The sequence below is a fragment of the Pinus tabuliformis genome, chromosome 6, assembly GCF_031772625.1.
Source record: "Pinus tabuliformis cultivar Carrire ecotype Pingquan chromosome 6, CPIR1, whole genome shotgun sequence".
Classification (NCBI taxonomy): Eukaryota; Viridiplantae; Streptophyta; class Pinopsida; order Pinales; family Pinaceae; genus Pinus; species Pinus tabuliformis.
Window position 1 is genome coordinate 268,540,737 of NC_142292.1, and position 20,002 is coordinate 268,560,738.

General features: G+C 33.7%; 1 pseudogene; it reads left to right on the forward strand.

Moving 5' to 3' along the window:
- The window catches only part of LOC149258397 (glycine-rich domain-containing protein 1-like), a 52,884-nt pseudogene extending 35,435 nt beyond the window's left edge, over positions 1–17,449 (forward strand).
- Positions 17,450–20,002: the final 2,553 nt, after the last annotated feature.

Below are 20,002 nucleotides of genomic sequence, written 5' to 3' on the forward strand. Positions count from 1 at the left end.
TAGTCTAAAACGAATTTTTCATACGTTCACCCTTTGCAGTTATCTCATTTGTTGAAAGAAAATTATGATAATATAACGTTGCTAGGTTTAGGTTCAAATGAAGATATGTTGAGAGATGTTAGTTTTCTTTAAGAACATGTCCATACTATTAATTTTATTTTAATATATCGGTATTGTGAAGAAATTTTTGCAAAAAAAGAATTACATAATTAAATGTTCACAAATTCCCATTCCATTTAGCATTATCGTCACTGTGCAAATTTCTTACTCTATATGAGGAGATGTTCCAGAGATTGGCTTGTCACAATTATTAAATATTTCAACTTTGTTTCATTATAACTTGAAGCAAGTTTCATTAAAAAACGAGATCTATCTTACAATTTTAAAATTTTAAAATTTTAGGTTTGTGAATGCATTTTTCATTCAAAAGGGACATTAGCAATGGAGTCAACTATGTGGATTGGATTGTCTAGACAATTTGAAAAACTTACAATTTTTTTAATATATTGAGTTCATGCATTTTCATGTGCATTTTTAATTTTTTAATATATACATGTACATGTGTTATACAAAGCATCCACAAGGGTGAAATGTAGGGCAAACACCATGAGGTATTGTGTGGAATTTGAAACCTTTTATAATTTTGTTTTGATAATAAAATTATCATTTAATTTTAATACATTAAAATTTAATTTAAAGGTATACAATCTTATGTATATATGGATATTACACATGTTTTGCAAGGCATCCATGAGGATGAGGATGATGATATATCATAGATGGGAGTGAGATTCTCCTTGATGCACATTTGCATTTGAGAATATCTTTAATATAAACTTTTATCATGACATAAATTTTGGACACATTTTTCATAGAATTGTTTATCATGAATTGATATTTAATATAAAAAAATTGGAGTTTATACATTTTGCATGATAAATTTTATAATGTTGTAGAAAATACTATGGATGTGGGTTGATAGTTAGGTTTTGTAAATTTGTTCAATGAATATTCAGAGCAATCACACACACAGGTATATATATATATATATATATATATATATATATATATATATATATATATAGATAGAGAGAGAGAGAGAGAGAGAGAGAGAGAGTAAAGTAAAATTGCAAATTATAAAACATGATACATTTTTCATTCATGAATAGATTATCATCTTGTATAGAAGAGCTACTATGGATGTGAGTTAATACTTAAGTTTTAAAATCAAGTTGTACAAAACAAACATACTATAAAATTGCATTATAAAACATGGTACATTGTGCATGATGCATAGTTTGATACTTAAAAGGTTTTAGATTTAATTTGTTCATGAATGTGAAGCAATGAAAGTAAATTTGCATTAAATAAATTGTGGTACACATTTTTCATGATGAATCTTATAATGTTGTAGAAAATCTACTATGGATGTGGGTTGATACTTAGGTTTTATCAAGTTCAATGAATAAATCCAAAGTAATCATTTTACATTTGTGAAGCAAGAATTGTGTTGTAGAAGTCTAGAGCTACTATGGATGTGGGTTTATACTTGGGCTTTATCAAGTTCAATGAATAAATTCAAAGCAATCATTTTACATTTTTGAATCAAGTATCATGTTGTAGAAGTCTAGATCTACTATGGATGTGGGTTGATACTTGGGTTTTATCAAGTTGTTGATGAATATTGAAAGAAATAATAACTTAAAATTGCATTATAAAACATGGTTTACATGTTGCATTCATGAATAGATTATCATCTTATCTAGAAGAGCTACTATGGATGTGGGTTGATACTTAAGTTTTAAAATAAAGTTGTTCAAAGCAAACACACTATAAAATTGCATTATAAAAGATGGTACATTTTGCATGATGCATGGTTTGATACTTAAATTTTTTACATTTAATTAGTTCATGAATATGAAGCAATGGAAGTAAACTTGCATTTAGTTGGTACTTTGTATGGCTCACATATGTAGAGTTTTAGAACCCAACTTTTGATAACCTTTGTTATATTTATAGTTTCCCCATACCAACTTTTAGTGATTTAGGTTTGAAGTTAAATGATAAGTAGAATGCGACAAGTAATAACTAGAATGCATATGGTTAAAATATGGATAAGTAAAATGCATCAAAATTGTCAACAAATGTAGTCACATAAAAGTCACGTTTTGGATGCCATTATTACCCACCAAAGTTCTCATTTAGCGACCTTTTCTTGGGTGTTCTAGTTAATTTCCAACTCTTTGTATGATGTTAAGCTTCAAGTTATAGTTTGTGACTTTAATCATCGTCTTTGCTTAATTTTCTTATGAAATTTTTGGAAAGCAAGTTATGCCCCAATCCTATCCATTCCATTCAATAAAATCTTTGAATGCTTTCATAACCAATTTTTCTCACCCTTTGAACCTTTCAATAAAGTCTTCTACCAAATATAGTTGACACATCAAATTATCATTATCCTCCTCCTATTAGAGGTAATATTATATTGATCTAGTCTATTTGCATGCATATGTACGAAAAGTTTTTTCAACCTAGGACTATAAAAGTGTTGAAAATCCATGTTTTGTGATTGAAAGGATGACCAAAGATTTGAGATATTTCCATAGTAGATCTTGAAGAAATTCTATAATAGCCTCATGAACTTATGTTTTATAAGAAACTTTGGAGTAGTAAGTGACCCGTATATAATATACCAATGCACTTTCTCTCTCTTTTTATGAGATTTATGGTACATACATATGAGATTTGTGTTTTATATAAAAGGACATTCCATTAAGCTTGTTAAATACATACATTATAGAGTTAAAGTACCTTCTTTGTCTTAAAGTCTGTTACTATTGTATTTTTCATGAAATTTGAGAAAGCTTAGAGATTGGGAATTAAAAATTACAATGTTGAATCAATTGAAGTTGCATTAATCTCAATATGGGCCTAACATTTGTCTTAGTAAATTATTTTTTCAAATATTAAATACTATGTATGGAGCATGCATTGTTATTTAATAGGTTCATATATTGCAAATTATGCAATGCACATATATATGGTGTATACATTGCATGTATAGGACCAACACTTAGAAAAAGAAATTTTTTGACCTATTTAAGACACTAATTTGATTATTTAAAGATGTACAAGCGACACAAAACATTTGAAATTGATGGCAATGAGATTTTATGTCACTAAGATAGCACTAAAAATATTTGAAAAGACACAAAGATGACATAAAGAAGAAAAATGCATCACAAGCATGATAGAAGTATGATCAACAACAAATAAGAAAATTGTGATGCTACATCCTTACATTATAGTATTATTTTGGATCTTTTAATTTTCTTTTACCTTAACAACAAAGCCAACACATTAATGAAAACAATTTTGTAATACCTAGTAGTAGCTAGAATGGACAACTTAAGAGTGCACAAAAAGGGAGGCTAACAATTTACTTGAAATATTTCTAAGAGATGAATACAATGAGAATATATTGTTGACCAATTCAATTAAAAATATTTTAATGGAATGTCATCCTGAATGATTTTTTCATGGTTGACTTTTAACATTCTCCAACTTTAAATTTCAATTTTTTTCTTTATTGAACTTATACCAACTTTATGCGCATTGCACAAACCAAGTAACTATATTGAAAACTTATGGCATCAGGTTGATAATCTTGAAAGTAAACATGACTCTCGGTTTGATGAGTTTCTTTGTAAAACTATCCTTTCAGTATAATAGAGCCTCTTTCATATATAAAAGTGTTATCATCATAGTCCTCCAATAACTTCATCTCTCATTCAATACGTCGCATCAAATAATACTTGAATTTTCTATGTTGTTAATGGGTGAAACTACAACAAAAACATCTCTTGCGTAATAAAAAATGATGTACAAATTCAGATCATCATTATCAAGAAATTAGTTATCAACATGTACAATTTTATTAGATCTAGATCTATATTTGAACTATTATCTATACTTATACAGAATGATTAAAAACATAAAACATATATATATCCTTTACAAGAAATTGAAATGTTACCTTCTCTAACAAGATCATAAACTCTATCACCTTCGGATGCCACTATAGTCTCCTTTGATTCCATCTTTTCCAAGCTTGCAAGTGGCATTTCCCCCTTTTTATTAAGCTTTGTATGTTGCCAAGATTTCACATACATATTGTTTTCACAAACATCATTGAATTTTGTGTCTTCTATGCAAACAAGAAAAAAATTATTATTTACTTTTGTCAAATTCAAACACATTTGGGTACTATTTTCTTTTAATTGAATGCAATTGTCGAGTCCCTTTTACTATTTCAAGTTCATATGGAATCTATCTATCTACATCTTGAAATCCAATATGCCAAAAGAACCCATAGTAAATTCAAACAAGAATATAAATATGTTATTTAAAATACAATTTATATGTCAAAGATAATAATCGATCAATTATTTAAACTATAATTTTTTTATTTTTTAAAAATTGAAAAATTAATAAAAAAGATCATATATTAAAAATATATACAAGTTCATATATATATATATATATATATATATATATATATATATATATATATATATATATATATGCATATACCTGCATACCTCCCTTGATGGATTAATCTCATGGATTAGTGCAACAATGCACCATTGAACAAATTTATTAGCTAAGATAAATTAGTTGGCAGAGTGGTCCATATGATATCTTTGATGTACTCATTTTATACATGCCCCTGCGCCATCATATTCTCCTTTTTCATGACTAGTCTCAAAGAAATTCCAACAATGTTTAATGTTGGTTTTCATATGAGGATAACACAACCAAAAAAATGATTGTGAAGATTTGAAATTACCCGCACATCCATCTAACCATATCCAATTATCATTGAATTTTATTCCATGGGCTTTCAATGAATCATAAATCTTATCAAAGTAATGTTGTGAAACAAGTGTAGTGTGGTTACGTTCATCACTGATATAAAAATGATATTCTTTAATAACATGTCGATTGTCATTGGTGCTTTCTATATGATAAAAATTATGTTCAACATGTCTATATAGAACATGGACAAGCATAAATACTTGGTTAGAAATATAATATTCAATTTGTATTTCATTTTGTGTAACAAATGTGTAATTTTTTGCAAAATCAACTACCGACAAAATTGTCCTTGGTGAAAACATTTCACTGGATTTTTTTGAATTACAGGTCCTACCATTGAGCTCTATGAGAATGCTTGGTGTTTTTATAAATTTATATTCCAAACTTCTTCAAAATATCTATCACAAAAATTTCATCTTCCTGTATATCAATGCTTCTAGCACTTGTACTACCACTTGCACCAATCGATGAATGGATATATTCCTATCTCTTCCATTCTAGTTTCACGTTGGAAAATGATTGATCATTCATATCAATAGGATATTTTTTATGAAACAAAGTCAAATTTCCACAATGATCACATTTTTTACCACCAACACATTTCTTTTGGTAAAATAATTCATGATTTTCTCTTCCATACATAATCTAGGATATGAAATCATGGATAGTGGAAGTGTTACCAGGAAATCTAGTGTCTATGCAGAGTTTGTAGTCCCACTAAGGCTAGTAGCTACCTTAGAAACAAACAAACTAAAAACCATTTTCATTTTCCTTTATGAGAAGTAGATAATAGGGGAACAAACGAGACCAACCTCTATCTTGTGCTTGGTTCCTGGCTTGATTCCGCTCCCTTCTGATAGATCTTTGCCACTCGCTTCCTCGTCTACCTAGCTTCAAAGAGCACCTGTAGAATCAAAGTAGCATAACACTATCCAAGAACAAAGATCTACTATCATAAACAATATAGGACCAGATATATATTGACCACACAAACGCATACATCATCAATCATACAAGAATGTGGAGGAAAACTTGAATAGCTTTATTAATAATCAAGAATAGCAAAGAGGATTACAACCAATTGTTCTAACCCAGTGTCATCCTCTCAACAAGAAAGCCCTTCTTCACCTCATGAAAAGCTTAGATCACCCAACACTATTATGTTACACCAAGAAACCAGCAGCAATTCCTTACAAGATATAAAATTCCAGCCTCTGGATCTCTGGGATGAGGGATCCATATATAGATGTTTGCAAGGGGGGTGAGTCAGATTTTGAGATTTGATTAGTGTCCTCTCTTTGATATTTCTTGATTCCACTTGGCGATTGATGATCTCTTACTCATCCCGGGGCGAATGCAGAGAGGCAAGTGTCATAGGAGAAGTTTCTGGAAGATTCCATGATCCTCCACCTCACAGATTGACCCTGCCATTTGTCCACTCTCTCCCATCGTACCCCATAGACTGGATTTTCAGTATGAATCACACCTCCCGTGTGCATTTAGGTGGGATGCAACGCACTTTGACCATGGAGCAGGTGAGATGGTCCAATTTTGACCAGTTCTGAGTAGTTTTTCATGGAAAACTTCTGGGAGATGATGTAATCAGCTGACCTTGTTCTTTTAGGGGTTGGGACAACACTTTTAGGGACTTAGGAGCCCTTGGTTTATGGAGATTTATGATTGGGGTTGCAGTTCCCAAAAATGTCTATAACAATTGCCCCTTAAAGCCTGAGGTCGTTAATCTTTTGATGTCAAGTGAAATGCTTTATCATGAGGATCCGAAGTTTTTTCGAGCTGGAAGGCGACCTGTAATAAGATACAATAAAATACATTATATTCATAATATTTTCATGATCTAGCTGAGGTGGGCAACCCATGCTCAACTTTATAAATTCATTTTCATGTACATAAGACAGACAATCGTCTGAGTGCAGACTGATGATTCTGGTAGAGCCATCATCCCTTGGATTGGATGATTATCTGTGGAGCAATGATGTGCATTTGATGTCTTTATTTTCTTGAATATATATTGCAGCCCAGATGGATGAAACTAGATCCGAGGTCTTCAATCTCATCCGATCTTCACTCAAAGTACAAGTCGATCCATGTGAGAGATGTTCTGGAGTCGAACATGGAAAGACATCGCCTGATTACCAGCCAATGATGTAAGTTGTTAACAGGCACGAGAGGAATCACCGATAATGATGATGACCCTCAAGGTACTACAGTATAATTCATGTGGTGTGAATAAGGGACTTGGCGTCGAACACCACGCAAAATCTTTCGGTCGAAGGCCATTGATGTAAACCTGTCTCCGGAAGTGAGAAACCCTCCATTGAGGCATGCAAGCTTCAAAGTACTCAAAGGGTTGTTCCTAGATCGACTTCCTGGATAATGAGCTGATGTCGACAAGAAGTGATCTGTCTTAGGAGGGCCTTAGTGAATCCCACATCAATGACACGGAACGGAGCAAATGATTTTAATGGAGGTGAAAATGATCTGATGACATAAGGTTTAGGGTGGCGGTTATGAAGAATGGAGAGTAAATGTATTGCAGTGGATGAGACACAGGTGAATTCTCTTGAACATATCGGCGACACTGACATGATGGATTGGTAGCGTTAACCCCAAATATGGATGGTGTGATGGACCAATGGTGATATGACCAGTGAATGGAACAACCCAACCCGACTCGGATGCGGAGTGAAAATGTCATGTTGAAGAGCGACTTGCTACCAATAAAGTTTCTTCAAGTTTTCTTCCCAAATTTTCCCCAGTCATTGCTGACCAGTACCTCTTTATTTTTGTCAAGCTTGAGGAGGATAACATATGCTTGTTCTCTAATTTTCCCTTTGGGTAAACCCATCGCTATGTTTTAACGAGCCTAGCGATAGTGAAACTCGTTCTTGTCTGTATGGAAAAGTTTGTCGCTATTCGGCTTTAACGAGTTTAACGACAAATATCACTTGGTCCTTTTCAATTTTAGAGAGTTTAAAAAAGGGACGTAAAGAAAACTCCAACAATCATTTTCGTCATATAATCCCTTGAGTCCGAAAAAGTATAAAATAATACAAAAGGGATGAATTTTCGGTAATTTTAACGAACCGAACAAAACAACCGCGCTATCGTTTTCTGTAATAATCCCTCAAGTCCAAAAAGATTAAAATATAAAGGATGGATAGCACTTCCAGTCACTTTAACGAGCTGGAGAGACCAATTGCTCGGCAATATTTTCATATTTTACGATTCAGATGAAAAGAGCTTAAAGGAGACTTGTTTTTCGAGGAAAGAGTGATAAATTTGGGTAGCAACTAATTCCGGGTAAGGCTTGGAATTTTCCAATCACGTCAGTGTCACAAGGATGGCTAACAGGATCACTCTTCATAGTTGTTCCTCAAAAAGGGTAAACAATCAAATGGAGGTGAATGATCAGCCAATACAGAGTGGAGGTGATGATGAGAACATGACCAAGGCTTTAAAGGCTGATGATAATGCATTCACGATGGTTATTTACCGGAAATTGGTTCATTTTTTAATGATCTTAAACTTTGGGGGAACGTTTGCTCATGGCTTATGTTTATTTTTTAACGAGCTTGAATTCTGCGTTAAAACTACTCGATCCAGTCGTATAATAAGGATGTCTCATTTAAAATGGAATTTTTTAAAGTTTTGCCCCACATCCTTTCTTTATGAAAGTTAGGAAATGACCGATCCTACGAGTTTAAAGGGTTAGAGGACCTACAAATTTAAAAAATAAATGGTCGCTCTTCGCTTGCATGCCCCCAAGTATAGTGAAAAATTTCCAGGTTACCAAAGATTATTCTATCCACACTTCAGACAAAACACTTCCTCGGCGATGTCTACCGAAATAAACAAAGGTGAGTGGCGCAACTGGCTCCACTCACATAACTTTGATGAAGGAATCTTATTCCAGTCTAATCTCATAAACTGATCATATACCCTTCGCGGAAACCTACCCTATACCCAAGGTTTTCCTATCGAAACAGACCAGGTTGCATGCCCCCCGGGTTTCAGTCATGTCCTCCGAATCACTCGCGCTCATTAGGTGGATGGACTAGGGATTGATGAGACATTCCTTGCTTGAAAAGACCATTCAGGGATGGTATTTGAATATTTGCTATCTGTGAACTGGGGAATGAAAGCTGGTCTACGACCTTGACCACTCTTCCTTCATGTAGAAAACACATTACTCTAAAGAGTAAGGAGACAATGGCTCCCATGTAATAAATATAGTCGCGTCCAAGGAGTAGATTATAATCCAGGGGTCCTTGGACGACCATTACGTTCATGTGAACAGTTTTCCTTCTTAATGTTATCGGCACATTGGGAAGGTTCCCTAACGGTCGACTAGTTCCTTTGTCAAAGCCTGTTAGATTTCTCATTTCAGGCAAAAGCGATGGCGAACCAAGCACTTTCCAAGCAGTTGAGAAAAGGATACTCACAGAAGCCCCTTCATCTATGATGGTACCAGCCATGATCATTCTATATATTTGAGCAATGATCTGAAATGGCACATTGGCTAGTAAATGGGGTCTTCCTAGTAGATTCCAATTGAAGGAAACAACTAAGTTGCTTGGAGGTGGGACCGAATGGACAGCCGGATACAACTCTGACGAACTTCCTTCCTGTGGTAAAGGAATGGGTAGACTGCCCCCATGTTCGTCAGAGTATGTGCTTACGAAGAGAATTTGAACGGTGTCGTTCTTGTTCTCTCTGGTGACTATATCATCTAAAGATGGACCTTCTGAAGGCAATACTGGGTCAACTGCCGCCTCGACCTTTTGACTTTCGTCTAGTGTGGATTCCGAGGTTTCATCTTCAATGATAGATGCTTCAGCTTACCACAATGGCGTGTCAGCCGGATTTTCAACTAGTGACGGACTCAGCAAGAGTTTCTTATATCCAGGAGGATGCTGTAATGGTGAAACTAGACGGTCGTCCAAAACTCTTTTAGCCTCGTCTAAGAAGGGACAATGGTGGATGGCATGATCGCCTTCACACAATTTACAAGGAAATTTACATTTTCCTTTTTTTCCAGGGGCTTCACTTTCACTAGTTGACGGTGTATTCTCAACATGATCGTCAGAGGTTGATGACACCGGATTGTGCAAACGAGGAGACTAGTCCCTTAAGATCTGAGGGATGCAAGGAAAATCTCGATGATAGTAGTCTCCTTTGCAAATTACACATGGCGATTTAGGCCTGGACGGTGCAGTGTGTGGATTTTCGCTAGACGATGCTTGGTTGCCCCTTTTCGCCTTTGGCTCCTTCTTCTTCTTCTATTTCTTCTTCTTCTCCTTCTTCTTCTCAGTTACTTGATTTTTGGCTTTACCAGCTTCATCAAGCAAAGAGGAAGGAGGAGAGGGAGAACTGGACGAGGTAGAAGGTTGGGGGGTAACTCTGGTATCATTTAGTTGTTGAATTGATTGTTCAGGAATCATGGGGTTCTGAACGATAGAGGTTGAGAAGAGCCATACAGGGAAGCTGATTGTCAATCCTGGAAGTGAAAATGTGGCCATATGGGGTGCACCAACATCTCCCCAAGAGGAGAAAGCACTAGGATTTCCTCCAAGGGGAAATCCTTGGTTGGTGGACTCCATTTTTCTCAACCTAAGACCAACGTAGGAAAGGTGATGTTTTTTCCGATTAAAATAAATTTTATATGCTTTGACACAACTTGTTTTTTCAATTTTTAAGAGTCGAGAAAAAACAAAAGATGACTCTAGTCACCTTCTATTTTTAATGAGCTTGAAGTGACAAGTGCTCAGATGGACCTTTTCCTTTAAGGAGTCTGAAAATGAACGAAAGAGACTACTCTGGAAATCTAGACAGAGGGATTACTAAACCAATCGCAAAACTTCATAATACTTTTTACGGTACGATAGTCAATCTTCCCTAATTTTGTGTTCAGTGCATTGTGATCGATAGGGCGGCAGACACGGCTTCCTATGGATAAAGGATAAAGCCTACTGTGGTCTCCCAATATATACTCGACGGTACGTGGGAGCACAAGTCCATACTAGCACTTATCATCTCAAAGTGGAGGAATCACCCAACCAGCAATGAAAACAACAGTTACCAGGCTTTACAACGTCGGAATACGTCTCTAGCCTAGACTTCTAAATGTTGTGCGTTAGGTTCCAAAGAATTTCTAGACTCATTAAATTTATTTTACAGTTGATCTTGCTTAAGAAATTTTCCTTTCAGGTTCACCGCGTGATGTAGATATACAATTCCTAAAATGCAATCTAAGATGATAAACAATTGTTTAATCTTCTTTTTGCAATGAAAATCCTAGCTACTAAGGAGAGAGAGATGATATCCTTTCAACATAGAGCAGAGAGCACACACTGTATGCACTGTCCTAAATCAAACCAACAAACAGTCTAAATGCAAATGCACATGCATGTATTTCTTTCAGCCTTCTTAATGTGTGAATGATAAAAAGAAAGCTAAGCACAAATATGAACTAGTTTTCAAAGCGACATTACTAACAAGTTTCTTTTCAAGACAAAATGAAGACAATGATGACACTTTGTTATTTGGAATTGAAAACTTGCTTTCGACACTTGAAAAACTACTAATTCAAGTCAAATACAAGAGTAACAGTGTAATCGACTATCAAGAACAATCGGATTCTCTTCTATGATTGAAAACGACACTTGCGACACTTCCAAATCAAGAAATGACAATTCAATTACGTTACTTCTTTGTAAAGGAGAACTGAAAATGGCTCACAATACATAAAAACATTTACAGTTCTTTGCACAATGGAGGTGGAATAATGGAAAGGAAGGGGGTTTCAAATAGAGGTATACTGACTACAGACAGCAAAACTCCCAAATAGAGTTGAAAAGAGTGAAAAAACCAAAGTCTGAAGGAAAAATTAGCCCTTTCTGATCAGCACACATGTTACACAGGGATTCCAGTATGCATCCAACCTACAACACACGAGAAGTGCGATTAATACTGATATCCTTGAAGAGAGGGTGCGATGGTACAGTGCGAGACTTTTGATCTAGTTCTTGATCACAGTTTGCAGCACAGTTCAGGGATTTAGGTTGAGCAAGTGGTAATCAGTAAATAAATCACAGGGGTAGATCTAAGGAGGTTACTAGAGCCACCACAAGGGCAATTAGAGGGCTTATAAAATGATTATTCAGTTCATAAACAAAACCCCGATATAGACTGAAGAAGCATTGATCTACTTTGCACTTGCATAGCAAATGCAGTTCGAAGGCTAGCTGGCTTGACTTCAGGCTCCGTCTGTAAGTTTATAAAGCAAACAAATATAGACAAACAAACAATCTATTCATTCCCTAGCAGAGTCAGCATTTAGTTACCAAGAAATCTAGTGTCTATGCAGAGCTGCTAGTCCCACTAAGGCTGGTAGCTACCTTAGAAACAAACAAACTAAAACCACTTTCCTTTTCCTTTATCAGAAGTAGATAAGAGGGGAACAAAGGAGACCAACCTTTGTCTTGTGCTTGGTTCCTGGCTTGATTCCGCTCCCTTCTAATAGATCTTTGCCACTCGCTTCCTTGTCTACCCAACTTCAAAGAGCACCTGTCGAATCAAAGCAGCATAACACTATCCAAGAACAGAGATCTACTATCATAAACAATATAGGACCAGATATATATTGACCAAAAAAACGCATATATCATCAATCATACAAGAATGTGGAGGAAAACTTTAATAGATTTATTAATAATCAAGAATAGCAAAGAGGATTACAACCAATTGTTCTGACCCAGCGTCATCCTCTCAGCAAGAAAGCCCTTCTTCACCTCATGAAAATATTAGATCACCCAACACTATGATGTTACACCAAGAAACCAGCAGCACTTCCTTACAAGATACAAAATTCCAGCCTCTGGATCTCTGGGATGAGGGATCCATATATAGATGTTTGCAAGGGGGGTGAGTCGGCTTTTGAGATTTGATTAGTTTCCTCTCTCTGATATTTCTTGATTCCACTTGGAGATTGATGATCTCTTACTCATCCCTGGGCGAATGCAGAGAGGAAAGTGTCACATGAGAAGTTTCTGGAAGATTCCATGATCCTCCACCTCATAGATTGACCCTGCCATTTGTCCACGCTCACCCATCCCACCCCATAGAAGGGCTTTTTAGTATGCATCGCACCTCCTATGTGCATTTAGGTGGGATGCAACGCACTTTGACCATGGAGCAGGTGAGATGGTCCAATTTTGACCAGTTCTGAGTAGTTTTTCATGGAGAACATCTGGGAGATAATGTAATCAGCTGACCTTGTTCTTTTAGGGGTTGGAACAACACTTTTAGGGACTTAGGAGCCCTTGGTTTATGGACATTTATGATTGGGGTTGCAGTGCCCAAAAATGTCTATAACAGGAAGGAGAAGGTAAATTTCTCCAAATTGTTTTACCAAAATAAAGGAAGGTGTCATAATATAATTCATATTCCATATGATAACGACCACAATGATAGGCTTAACATGCCATGGTGTTTTGTTGCAAAAAATCACTAATTGAGACATTAATTCCACTATTATCTTCTTTGAACTTCTTGAACAACTCTATCCTAGTGGTATCCAAGATATGTTTTGGATGTTATTCATACTTATTTCATCATCGCATCACATCCCTTTCTTTTGGTGAAACACGCGAATTTTTCATCCATTATTCACTTATCATGTTTTTAATATTTTCTCCAAGTCTATCTTTGTATGGTTACCTACAAATTATTGTCCAACAAACAAGCTCATCATTTGCATCTATTTACCATTGAAATTTCCTACGTTTGTGAAATGTTTTTCGTGAATCCCCCACTGCCTCTACCATGGATTTTATCAAATTATTTTCACAAGTAGTTGATGAAACCATTGTTATTTGTAGTTTCTCTACGTGCATCTAGATCACTTTTCTTTCTAGATCTTCCAATTGATTCTATAACACTACTTACATTTGCAATCACATTCTCCCTCACTTTTTTATCTTTTGTTTATTTTTGAATGCCTAATAGTGTTGTAACTTCTTTTAATTCCTTTGATGTTAAGATACCTCTCAAAATTTGAGCTTTAACTGTCACATTTTCATCTTTGAAGAACTTATCAATAATCAAATTAACACGATGCCTTATAACATGGTCAACTTTCTTATCTTCGTATGTGCTAGTGTCAACATTTTCTAACATATCATCATAAATATTGATTTAACCTACATACATATGAGAATTTAATATAAATGAGTATAATTATACATTAAAAATTAAATTTAAAAGTAGAGAATGAAATTGAAACTAGTAAATATGTAAAATTTCAATAATATATATATATATATATATATATATATATGTGTGTGTGGGTCGTTCAACTTATTCTTCACTTGAATATCTTTCAACATATTCAACAACTTCATCAATGACTGATTCATTTTCTTCTTCACTTTCTCTTTTAACAATTTTAATCTCATCATCAATGTTATGAGATGAATCTCTCTTTTTTTATATTACAAAATATTTTTCAAATTAGTTCATCAAATAAAAATTAAATTACACAATAGAATATTAAATTTTAAATATCATTTACAATATGTAAATTATATACATGGTTCAACTTCTTCTTGTTGAGATTGATTTGTAGTCTTTCAATATTTAAACATTCTTCCTTCTTTCTTTTGTAATAGTTTCTTGGGTATTCTCTACAAACCTCAATGTCTCTAATTTGATCACATTTTCTCTTGCAATATCTTGGATTCCCCATGGTAATTTGGACTATATATATTTATAAAAAAATAATGAAAAATTTGTATTAAGGAATATAATCTCAAAGAAAAAATTTTATACTTTAAAAATAAATTAAAAAAAATTACAATCATAGAGAAGAAAGTGGGAAATAGACATTTTAATTTAAAGAAAAATTAGAAAAGAAATTTAATAATAAAACCTCAAAAAATATTACCTATGCTATCCACAATCATAGTTACCTATTCAAGAAATTTGTTACTAAAAAAAGTTTACTATCTAAAAAGTAACCCAAAAAATTTCATTATCCAAGAGATATATTTTGAAAATTTTGTTAGCTATCTAGCATATAAATGAAAACCCTATCTTCTGCTTCAACCTTATCAACCCTCAAAGATAAGTCAACAATCAACCCTACTTAAAAAAATCATCAAAACAAACCCTAACTGTACAATCAAGTAACACTCAACACTCTAGTTGTAATATAGGTATTAAACTAGGGTTCATGTATATCAACAATATAATCCTTGGCACATAAGCTATCTCAAGAATCAAATCTGCTTAACATTGTCAAACTTAGTATATTTAGTAGTAAACCCTTGTGATCGAAAACATTAATAACCGTAAATAATAATTTGATCTAACAATAAATCACACCAGCATCGAAAATACATCCTAAATATTCATACAACCAAACCATTAATCTAGAGCTTGACAAGCTCAGCTTAAACCAACAATTCAACATTCATCGACAAGAAACCCAATGAAATATATGATAAAAAATTTCTTGTAAAAATATTTGTGTATGGAAATATGATATCCACAATATTATCTACCTAGTCAAGAAATGTGTTACTAAAAAAAGTTCACTATTCAAAATCTATCCCAAAAAGTTTTACTATCTTAAAGGTGGATCCAAAAAAGTTCGTTGTCCAAAAGTTGCATATGGAAAATGTTGAATGAGAGTGAGAAAATGAAATTTCAACCGATTTTATTTATAGGTTTCGTCCAAAAGAGTCACATCCTTTCATTTGACATGGTCACATCGTGTTAATTTCATAATCGATAGAAAAATGAAAAAAGTTTTTACCTAAAAGTAATAGCTTTTTTCCCATTTTTTATTTTTATTTTTATTTATTTATTTACTTTTTCGTTAATTTTAACTTTTGGCTAAAGAATTTTAATGTTCAACCAGAAATAATAATTAGTTTCTGCCGAAAATTTGTTCAGCTAAAAACTTGCAACCTTGGAACCTACCAGAGCTAGCTCAGATTTGTTCATCCTTCTCCAATTTCAAAATAGTTAAAATCTATAAAATATAGTGAATTTACTTTCAGAACCAACACCAGCACTTGTAGAATTGAATCTACGTTCACTAGATATAAATTTTAGGGAATTTCATAGATATTTTCTACCTTTAACTAATTTTCAAGTAAAATGTGTGGAAATGTTTTCTAAAGGTCATTATGACTTAGTGAAATCAAAATTTTGTATCTTCCAAAATACAATGTGAAAAATATGGAAAATTTATGGTGCATTATGTTGGTCAGTCCTCATTTAATTTTTAACTAATATGATGAGAAACATGGTTTTTTGTTAAACATCTTCAAAATCTATGGTTTTTTCAATTGGTTCAATTCAAAAAATTCTAGTAATTATGATATGCATATGTTGTTTTTGTAAGTAATGCCATGCCAAAGTATAGATTGTATAGATTGTTGCAACACCTTTCTTTTCAAAAATGCAAAGTTAACAAGGAATAATTGGGGCTAAAAAAATTGACTTTTTATCGATCCCTTTATTTTTAAAGAAAACATATTCAAACAATTGCTAAGTTGACATATCGAATGTGAATAACAAAATTCTAAAAAATAAGAAATTGAAAGCTAATAAAATTTCTGACAAGTTTTCTTTTTACTGTAAAATGAAATTATAAATAGAAAAAACATTGTTTCTTACTAAAAGTTGAAAAACTTCTAAAAATGATATTTTTTCTCAAAGAAGGGCCAAAACTGTAATCCAAAAGTCATTGCTCTTGTAATGTTTAAGCATTGGTGTATGATTTCACGTTGTTATTCCTTTTAATAAAATGTGGCTTGTAGGTCCAAGATGGAAAGGATTGCAATAAAACATGTGACATAACACTGGATGCTTGTTTTGTGGAGTCATCTACCAAATAAGCCAATAGAAAAGAGATAAAAGAGACATGGAAATAATTTTATCCAAAGGAACCTATGAGCTTGATTTGAGTCATTCTATTTTAGGGGCATCTGCAAGAATTATTTTTAGAATTATGCTCGAGATCCAGTATGATCTTATGGAATCAGTGTGAAGGAAAATCTCTTTCTTTCACCATGTATTTAAATTATGTTATGTTTCCTCCCATCTTTTAGTAATTTTATGTATATGTTGTGCTTTATTTTTCCTGTATCATCTTTATATTCTGAACTAGATGATGAGGTCTCTACAGGTGTCCCAACCATACATGTTCGATGACCAATTCCTTAAAGGGGTTGAATAAATATACAAGGGAGTTTTGTAGCTTGTCAAGAAAAACAAGAACAATATTGATCTGACCTATGATATTGATTTGATGTTGCATTCTTACCATGCAACCATTTTCGTACATGAGATACATTGAATTTTCTCGACAAACTTTTGGATAACGATGACATGAATCTAATAGAAGCAAGGATAAGAAACTTGATGTTGGATTTCAGAAACCAAAAGACAATGGGAAAACACTTATGGCTATCTTTATTTGAGAGTTGGGTCTATGCACAAAGGAGACACACATTTACCCCCCCTTGCTCCTCTTTCATAAGAAAACTATGATCGTGAGGACTCTGATGCTAATGAATTTTATTGCTTACGTGAATCTTTGTTTCACAATATCAGATGTATCAGGGACCAGTAAATATTATGGAGGTTGATGTTATAACAAACTAAACCCATTTTCCTCTCTGGGATTTCAAACTTTTATTCCTGCTAGTAAATTATAGGAAATGCATAACTTCTTTGGAGAAACAAAGTTTTAAACAACATGAAACTCATAATTTTACCTGTGGTTGATTGTATTGTGGGTGTTTTTGGAGGTGGTCAATATAGAAAACATACCTAAAAATCATGGAGGTGTGACATTTTTCATATTTTACAGGGATAACTATCTTGGAATGGAGGCCAAAAAGGTACAAATAAACTCTGAATCTCGATCTAAACTAGTCACTTCCTTCAAGTGTATGGCCACTAGGAATTTTATCTTTGAGATCAAATCTCAATCTTCTCGCACTGCAAAAAAGAGTAGCAAAAGTTTGGGCCATGTATCGACTCCAAGGCAGACATTGCTGGATACAATAACCTTATCAAAAGAGAATGGGTTTCCATTATCAATATATGGGAAACCAGTTGGTTCTGAACCTATCAATCTAGTCATTGTAATTACTATAACCCCTCCCACAACTACTTATTATTTTCTTTGGCCTATTAGGTCACACAACTTTGAAAGGAAATTCCAACTTTTGGAACTTATCTTAAGGATTAAGCGAGAAAAAATAGACGAGATTTTTTCATCATGATGATAAAGAAGTCTACATTGTAAAACAAGGTAAAAGGTCATGACCTAGAAATATTTGTGCCTACTTACTTTCAAGGTCAAAGCTTATGCCATTGATTTCTTTTGTTTCTCTCTGTTGCATAGAAATGACAAAACCATACACAAGTTTTATTGTTAGATCTAGGGAATTAAATGTGCAAGGCTTACCTTACAAGAAGAAAATTAATATAAACTTAAAAAGGAACACAAAAGATCATAGATATAAATATAAATACAATGATGAAACAAAAATAACACTTCATTTTATTAATATAAAATACTGAAATATGCATACAAACATAATGGAAATAAACTAGCTCAGACGATGGTAGCTTATCTCTGAGAAGAGATGTGGTGGGTACATGACGATGGTAGCTTATCTCTGAGAAGAGATGTGGTGGGTACATTCCCCTCAATTGTGTTACAATGAGGTTCAAGGGAATTTATTATTTAAAAATTGATCAGGTGGATATTGGTGGCCAACCACCTATGCCACTTAGACCCCCACCATTGTTTCTTTCAGTTTTTCAGTTTCCTTATTTGTAGCACAATTTACTATTTTGGCAGTTTTTCTAGTCGTGAACTTATGAAGCCATTTTTAGGTCCTAAATGACATTTTTTTTCCACTCAAAAGTTGTACTCCTCAGATATATATTTCTAATGAGGTATTGTTTGCATCAAACAAAGATTGTATGCCAAAGTTACGACCCCGAGAAGTTGATATACCAATTTACCCAAACAGGACCCATAGTTTGGCACTTCATCTCCTAGGATTAGGTTTTTGGATGTTTATGGTTTTCCATTGTTTCTAAATAATAAATATGCCTTTGAGCTTCATTGTAACACAGTTAAGAGGCATGTAGACATCACATCTCTTCGCAGAGATAAGCTACTATCGCCCGAGCTAGTCTTATTTCCATTATGTCTATAAGAATATTTCAGTATTTGATATTAATGAAATGAAGTGTTATTTCTACTTGATCCAAGATATTTTACTTACAAATGCATCAGAATTACATATAATAGAGTTAACTAACCATGGAACTTAAAAGCACATAAAAAATGTAGAAATAATTAGAAGAACACTGAAACCATGACACAATGATTTGATTATGGAGTTTGTCCAATTTGGACTACGTCTCTGGGCCCTGCTCAAGAGTTGGGAGGCCTTCTTTTTATTAGTGGCATAAAAGAGATAAAAGTAAAAAACCAAGCAATTTCAACCCTTATACCTCGAAGTTAATATATGGGAAGAGAATGTTAGGCCCCTATACTACTAGTATAACCCCTTATTTTTATTATTACAGCCCACTTATTATATTGATGTACCTATGTAGTGCCCATATTGTTACTATTGTGCCCCATAGAAGCCCACTATTGTTATTATTGTGACCTTACATTATTATTGTTATGTCAGCTCCAATTATGTTATGACCCCTTAGACTCCTATATATAGAAAGGAGGTCTTTCATTTGTATCATCTAAGAATTTCTCATTTATCTAATGTAAAGGAGGTTGTCCCCTCGAAGAGGCTGAATTCTAAGGCGTGGATCTCTCTTTTCTATCTTTTTGTGAGCTGGTTTCATAACATTTTGTATCAGAGCTTTGGATTCTAGGGTTTCGCTGCTCCAAACAGGTCATCGTGGAATTTTCGCTATAACTTTTTTTTTTTTGTCGTTTTAGAAGCTAAAAAAAAAACCCATTTGAGAAGAAATCGCGCTAAATCTTAGATCCAAATTTCAGAGCTTTTTGCACTATATTTGCCGAGATATGATCTGAGGAAGT